Source organism: Sarcophilus harrisii, chromosome 5 (genome assembly GCF_902635505.1).
Source record: "Sarcophilus harrisii chromosome 5, mSarHar1.11, whole genome shotgun sequence".
In the NCBI taxonomy this organism is placed as follows: Eukaryota; Metazoa; Chordata; class Mammalia; order Dasyuromorphia; family Dasyuridae; genus Sarcophilus; species Sarcophilus harrisii.
In genome coordinates this window covers 156,450,097-156,457,223 of record NC_045430.1, presented here as the reverse complement: position 1 = coordinate 156,457,223, position 7,127 = coordinate 156,450,097, and the positions used below count along the sequence as shown (strand labels likewise).

The 7,127-nt window shown below is 36.9% G+C and overlaps 1 pseudogene; it reads left to right on the top strand.

Moving 5' to 3' along the window:
* Positions 1-5,165: 5,165 nt before the first annotated feature.
* LOC100934800 lies at positions 5,166-6,118 on the top strand (annotated as a pseudogene).
* Positions 6,119-7,127: the final 1,009 nt, after the last annotated feature.

The following is a 7,127-nucleotide window of genomic DNA, read 5'->3' as shown; positions in this document are numbered from 1 at the left end:
TGACCTGGGTTGAACACCCTTTTCACCCCAGTGAGACTGACCTTTCTTGAAGTTTTTTTTTTTTTTTTTTTTGCAGAATATCTTAGCTGGACAGTGGTTTCAGGGGCTTGGTTTCAGGTGTTTTTCAAGGGAAACTGGAAAAGCTGCAGCAGTTTCCTGACTTTATCCTCCACCCTTGGAAGTTCATTATAAACACTTAAATATTTGTTAATTCACTGAAAACAGAAAACTTCAAAGATATATTCTTTCCAATATGATCAACATGGCTTTATTGTACTATGGTACAACGTAGTTTATTTTTTACAGTGTAAATGTTGTACAAATCTTTCTTCTCTGAAATAAAATATAAAACACAACAATTATTCAAGGGATACTTATGAACAATTTTAAGAATATTCTAAGACTTAATTAGTTGTCAAGTATTATTTTTTTTTTAGTTTAATTTAATAGCCTTTTATTTACAGGATATATACATGGGTAACTTTGCATTAACAATTGCCAAACCTCTTGTTCCCAATTTTCCCCTTCCCCCCCCACCCCTCCCTAAATGGCAGGATGACCAGTAGATGTTAAATATATTAAAAATATAACTTAGATACATAATAAATATACATAAAAACATTATTTTTTACAAAAAAAATCAGACTCAGTTATTTACAATTAGCTTGTGGGAAATCAAAAAATGCAGGTGTGCATAAATATAGGGATTAGAATTCAATGTAATGGTTTTAGTCATCTCCCAGGTTCTTTTTCTGGGTATAGCTGGTTCAGTTCATTCTGCTCCATTAGAAATATTTGGTTGATCTCGTTGTGAGGATGGCCTGATCCATCAGAACTGGTCATCATCTAGTATTGTTGAAGTATATAATGATCTCCTGGTCCTCTCATTTCACTCAGCATCAGTTCGTTAAGTCTCTCCAGGCCTTTCTGAAATCATCCTGTTGGTCATTTCTTACAGAACAGTAATATTCCATAATTTTCATCTACCACAATTTATTCAGCCATTCTCAACTGATGGACATCCATTCAGTTTCAGTTTCTAGCCACTACAAAAGGGCTGCCACAAACATTCATTGCACATACAGGTCCTTTCCCTTCTTTATAATCTCTTTGGGATATAATCCAGTATAACACTACTGGATCAAAGGTATACACAGTTTGATAACTTTTTGAGCATAGTTCCAAACTACTCTCCAAAATGGTTGGATTCGTTCACAACTCCACCAACAATGAATCAATGTCCCAGTTTTCCCACATCCCCTCCAACAATCATCATTATTTTTTCCTGTCATCTTAGCCAATCTGAGTTGTCAAGTATTAAATAAAAATGCTTGTAAGGTGCTAAAATGAAAGAACCCCAGGTAAAAAAGGGGGAACTGGAATGAATCAGAATTCAGTCACAGTTTACAAAGACTATAACAACGTTTATTGCCTCAGAAGAAGAAGCTTGAAAACTAGAACAGTGTGATAATGTTCACATATTCTCAAAGGGGAGTGGGAAACGGATTGGTATTTATATATAACTCAAGAGGGAAGTGGGGGTCTAATAAGAAGTTATTTATAAATACAATAAATCAGAAAGCAAGATTGTGCTCTTTAGAAAAGTGGGGAGGAGAGAGTGGGGAACAGCTAGATGGCGAACTGGATAGAATCCTAGCCCTGGAGTCAGGAAGAACCTGGATTCAGATGTGGCCTCAGACATTGGCTACTTGCTACCTCTGTAACCTTGTGCAAATTATTTAATCCTGATCACCTCATAAAAACAAACAAAAAAAGAAAAGCCAGAGACCAAGCTTTTATTTCCCCTTAGACAAGTCAGAAACCAAGATGATATACTTTTCTTTCTGAGCTAGTCAAGACAGATTTCAGAAGTAGTTAACATCTCTTTAGTTCAGCTAGAGTTTACTTTGTAAAGAGTCACTGGTACGCCAAGCTCTGGGCAGCAGAAGTCCTTCTGATGGGCTAATTGTTGGCTCTGGCACATTTAGTTGGTTTGTACAAGCATTAAGGAGCTCATGTTCACACAAGTGATTTGTGATCCTATTAATTATTGATCAGATTTCACTGAAATTAGCATAACTCTGCCTCGTATCCCAAAATGTTGTCAAAATGCATTAAAATAAAAAGCTACTATCTATCATTTAAAAATCTTCTTATAACGAAGACTATAAAGAAATCTTAAAAGAAGTCTTATAAGACTTTACAAAGATGAGCAGCGTTATTACATGTCTAAGGACATATCTTTTTTTTTTTTTTTGATAGTCATTTTATTTGTCTAATGGATTTTACAAACTTGTGAGAAATTAGAAGAAAGTGACCTCCAGTATCTACAAAAACCTTTGTGTATCTTTTTGGAAATGAACTACTGCCCTCAGCCTCTACCTCTGCCTCTGCCTCTACCTCTGTCTCTTTCTCTCTGTCTCCTGATCATTCTCTCCTCATCTCTTTCTCCCTCCCTAACCCCCCATCCTGTCTCTCTATGCCTCTGTCTCTGTCTCTCTCTTGTTTTAAAATGCTAATTCTGTTTCTCTTTAATAACTGAATTCTATACAAGTTATCTGGAGTTACAAACACTGTTGCCAATTCCTAATAGTGCCTATTAGCACTGAACCTTACTTGAACTAGGTTAAGTCTCAAAAAAACCTTAACTTTATAGTAACTATTCAAATGATTTCGAATGCTTGGTGACTTTGAGAAGTATTGAAAAAATATTTTAAATTGAAAACAACTGCTTAGCATAGTGGTTTAATAAGAAAAAGAAGTGAAGAGGTGTTTTAAGAGCTTACTAACATTATCTAAATCTGAGGAGCAACTCTTCTTTTTTAAACAAAAACAGTCTTATATTCTAAGAAGCCTGACCATGAGATATTGTGTGTGTGTGTGTGTGTGTGTGTGTGTGTGTAAATTTCTAGACTTTAATTTCATTTTTGTAAGGAAGAAAGTTTCCCACTTTTACTTTTAAATGGAAAGGCTCCAATGTATTAAAGTTCACTGCAGTGAATCTGAATAACAGGAAAAGTAAAAAGCATTTATTGTTTTCAATAATGGCTCCTAAGCTTTGTATAATAAGGGGAAGATTTTTTTTCTTTGTTGCTTAGAAGTGTTACTCTGGGTAGACTCCACTAGTAGGTGAGGGAAAGGGGTAGGCTAAACATTAAATTTCATTATGCAATACAAAAGAGTTTTTTATGCAAAAGAATAATTTTCACATAAAATGTTCTGGGTGTAAATGACTTAAGAAGTGACAGACATCATTTTAAGCACCAGAAATATTACAGAAATGGTTTTTCTTAAAGCAAATAGTATTTTTATTATAGCTTTTTATTTATAATATGCATGGGTAATTTTTCAGCATTGCCAAATGCAAAACCTTTTATTCCAACTTTTCCCCTCCTTCCCCCAACCCCTTCCCCCAGATGGCAGGTTGACCAATACATGTTAAATATGTTAAAGTATAAATTAAATACAATATATGTATACATGTCCATTTAGTTATTTTGTTGTACAAAAAGAACCAGACTTTGAAATAGTGTACAATTAGCCTGTGAAGGAAATAAAAAATGCAGGCGAACAAAAATAGAGGAATTGCGAATTCTATGTAGTGATTCATAGTCATCTCCCAGAGATCTTCCCCTGGGTATATTGGTTCAATTCATTACTGCTCTATTGGAACTGATTTGGTTCACCTCATTGTTGAAGAGGGCCACATCCATCAGAATTGATCATCATATAGTGTTGTTGTTGAAGTATATAATGATCTCCTGGTCCTGCTCATTTCACTCAGCATCAGTTCATATAAGTTTCTCCAGGCCTTTCTGAAATCATCCTGCTGGTACAAACAATAATATTCCATAATATTTATCTACCACAATTTATTCAGCCATTCTCCCATTGATGGGCATCCACTCATTTTCCAGTTTTTAGCCACTACAAAAAGGGCTGCCACAAACATTCTTGCCCATACAGGACCCTTTCCCTTCTTTAAAATCTCTTTGGGATATAAGCCCAGTAGTAACACTGCTGGGTCAAAGGGTATGCACAGTTTGATAACTTTTTGAGCATAGTTCTAAATTGTTCTCCAGAATGACTGGATGTATTCACAATTCCACCAAGAATGTATCAGTGTCCCTGTTTTCCCACATCCCTTCCAACATTCCGCATTATCTTTCCCTGTCATTCTAGCCAATCTGACAGGTGTGTAGTGGTATCTCAGAGTTGTCTTAATTTGTATTTATCTGTTTAATAATGACTTGGAGCATTTTTTCATGTAGCTAGAAATAGTTTCAATTTCTTCATCTGAGAATTGTCTGTTCCTATCCTTTGACCATTTTTCAATTGGAGAATGGCTTGATTTCTTATAAATTAGAGTCAATTCTCTATGTATTTTAGAAATGAAGCCTTTATCAGAACCTTTGACTCTAAAAATGTTTTCCTAGTTTATTGGTTTCCTTCCTGTGAAGACCGTGTATTTTTAAAATCAGCAGGAGTCCGGAGTTCGGGTTAGGGGAAAATCGTCAGTCTTTATTCTCAGTGAAGAAGGATCGGAGGTGGAAGAGAATCAGCGATAGCAATGTGTGCAGCTGAGTCAAGAAGCTAGCTAGACCCACAGCCACACAACCAGCAGCTACAAGCATGGAACCCAGGCCCAATCTCTCCCAGCTTCTCTTCCTGTTCCTCTCTCTGCCTCCACCCACTAAAATCGTCATTTCCTATACAACACATCAGGACTTGCACGGAGAGTGGGCAGGGACCATTCTTTATCCAATCATGTATATTAATAGAGTATAGCCTAATTACTATCTAGCCTCATGTGCTTGGGACCTCAATGCATCAACTCAAACCTCAGCCCATTACATCTCCCGCTTTCTTTTATTTTAGAACACAGGTGGTCATGCCATCCCTGACTCCTCAGGGAAATCAGAGCCCCCAAGGGGAGGTGATCACAGCCTCCCTAACTTCTCAGAGAAGGAGGTGAAAGCACCGAAAAGGAGGTGATCACAGCCTCCCTGACTTCTCAGGGAAGGAAGTGAAAGCACCGAAAAGGAGGTGATCACAGCCTCCCTGACTTCTCAGGAAAGGCAGTGAAAGCACTAAAAAGGAGATGATCACGCCCTCCCTGACATCTCAGGAAAGGAGATGAAAAGCACCAAAGGGAAGTGGGGGTTGGAGCCAGGGCTGAGGCGACCCCCCTCAGCAGATCATGCCCAGGGTGCCTGTGGTGGAGGCTGCGGGGGTGGGGGGTGGGGAGGGGGGGGGAAGTGACTGGGCGGTGCCGGCGCAAGGCGTGGCAGTTACAACCCAGGGATCACAACAAACACAACCGCCACAGAAGCATTATGGCATTACCTCTCCCATCAGTTTAGTGGCCCCCAAAGAGACAGACTGCATACTCACACAGAAACTAATTGAAACCCTAAAGCCCTTTGGGGTTTTTGAAGAGGAAAAGGAACTGCAGCGCAGGATTTTAATTTTGGGAAAATTAAATAACCTGGTAAAAGAATGGATATGGGAAATCAGTGAAAGCAAGAATCTTCCACAGTCTGTAAATGAAAATGTTGGAGGAAAAATTTTTACATTTGGATCCTACAGATTAGGAGTTCATACAAAAGGTGCTGATATAGATGCATTGTGTGTTGCACCAAGACATGTTGACCAAAGTGACTTTTTCACCTCATTCTATGAAAAATTGAAGCTACAGGAAGAAGTAAAAGATTTAAGGGCTGTCGAAGAGGCGTTTGTACCAGTTATCAAGCTATGTTTTGATGGTATAGAGATCGATATTTTATTTGCAAGATTAGCACTGCAGACTTTTCCTGAAGATTTGGACCTCCATGATGACAGTCTACTAAAAAATTTAGATATTAGATGCATAAGAAGTCTTAATGGTTGCAGGGTAACCGATGAAATTTTACATCTAGTACCAAACATTGACAACTTCAGGTTAACTCTGAGAGCTATCAAAATTTGGGCCAAACACCACAACATCTATTCCAATATATTAGGTTTCCTTGGTGGTGTTTCCTGGGCTATGCTAGTAGCAAGAACTTGCCAGCTTTATCCAAATGCAATAGCATCAACTCAAACCTCAGCCCATTACATCTTCCAAACTTATTTGTAGTAGTTTTGTTTGTACAAAAACTTTTTTCCATTTGATATAATCAAAATTTTCTATTTTGTGATCAGTAATGATCTCTAGTTCTTCTTTGGTCATAAATTCTTTCCTCTTCCACAGGTCTGAGAGGTAAACTATCCTATGTTCCTCTAATTTATTTATAATCTCATTCTTTATGCCTAGGTCATGAAACCATTTTGACCTTATCTTGGTGTATGGTGTTAAGTATGGGTCAATGCCTAGTTTCTGCCATACTATTTTCCAATTTTCCCAGCAATTTTTGTCAAACAGTGAATTCTTCTTATCCCAAAAGTTGGGGTCTTTGTGTTTGCCAAACACTAGATTATTAAAGTTATTGGCTGTTTTGTCCTTTGAACCTAACCTATTCCACTGATCAACTAGTCTGTTTCTTAACCAATACCAAATAGTTTTGGTAACCACTGCTTAATAATATAATTTTAGATCTGATACAGCTAGGCCACCTTCATTTGATTTTTTTTCATTAATTCCCTTGAAATTCTTGACCTTTTATTTTTCCATATGAACTTTGTTGTTATTTTTTCTAGGTCATTAAAATAGTTTTTTCGGAGTCTGTTTGGTATAGTGCTAAATAAATAGATTAGTTTAAGCAGTATTGTCATCTTTATTATATTTGTTTGCCCTATGCAAGAGCATTTAATATTTTTCCAATTGGTTAGATTAGACTTAATTTGTGCAGAGAGTGTTTTGTAGTTTTGCTCATATAGTTTCTGATTTTCCCTTGGCAGATAGAGTCCTAAATATTTTATACTATCAGTAGTTACTTTAAATGGAATTTCTCTTTGTAACTCTAACTGTTGGATTTTGTTAGTGATATATAAGAATGGTGATGACTTATGTGGGCTTATTTTATATCCTGCAACTTTGCTAAAGGTATGGATTATTTCTAATAGCTTTTTAGTAGAATCTCTGGTGTTCTCTAAGTATACCATTGTATCATCAGCAAAGAGTGATAATTTGGTTTCCTCATTACCTA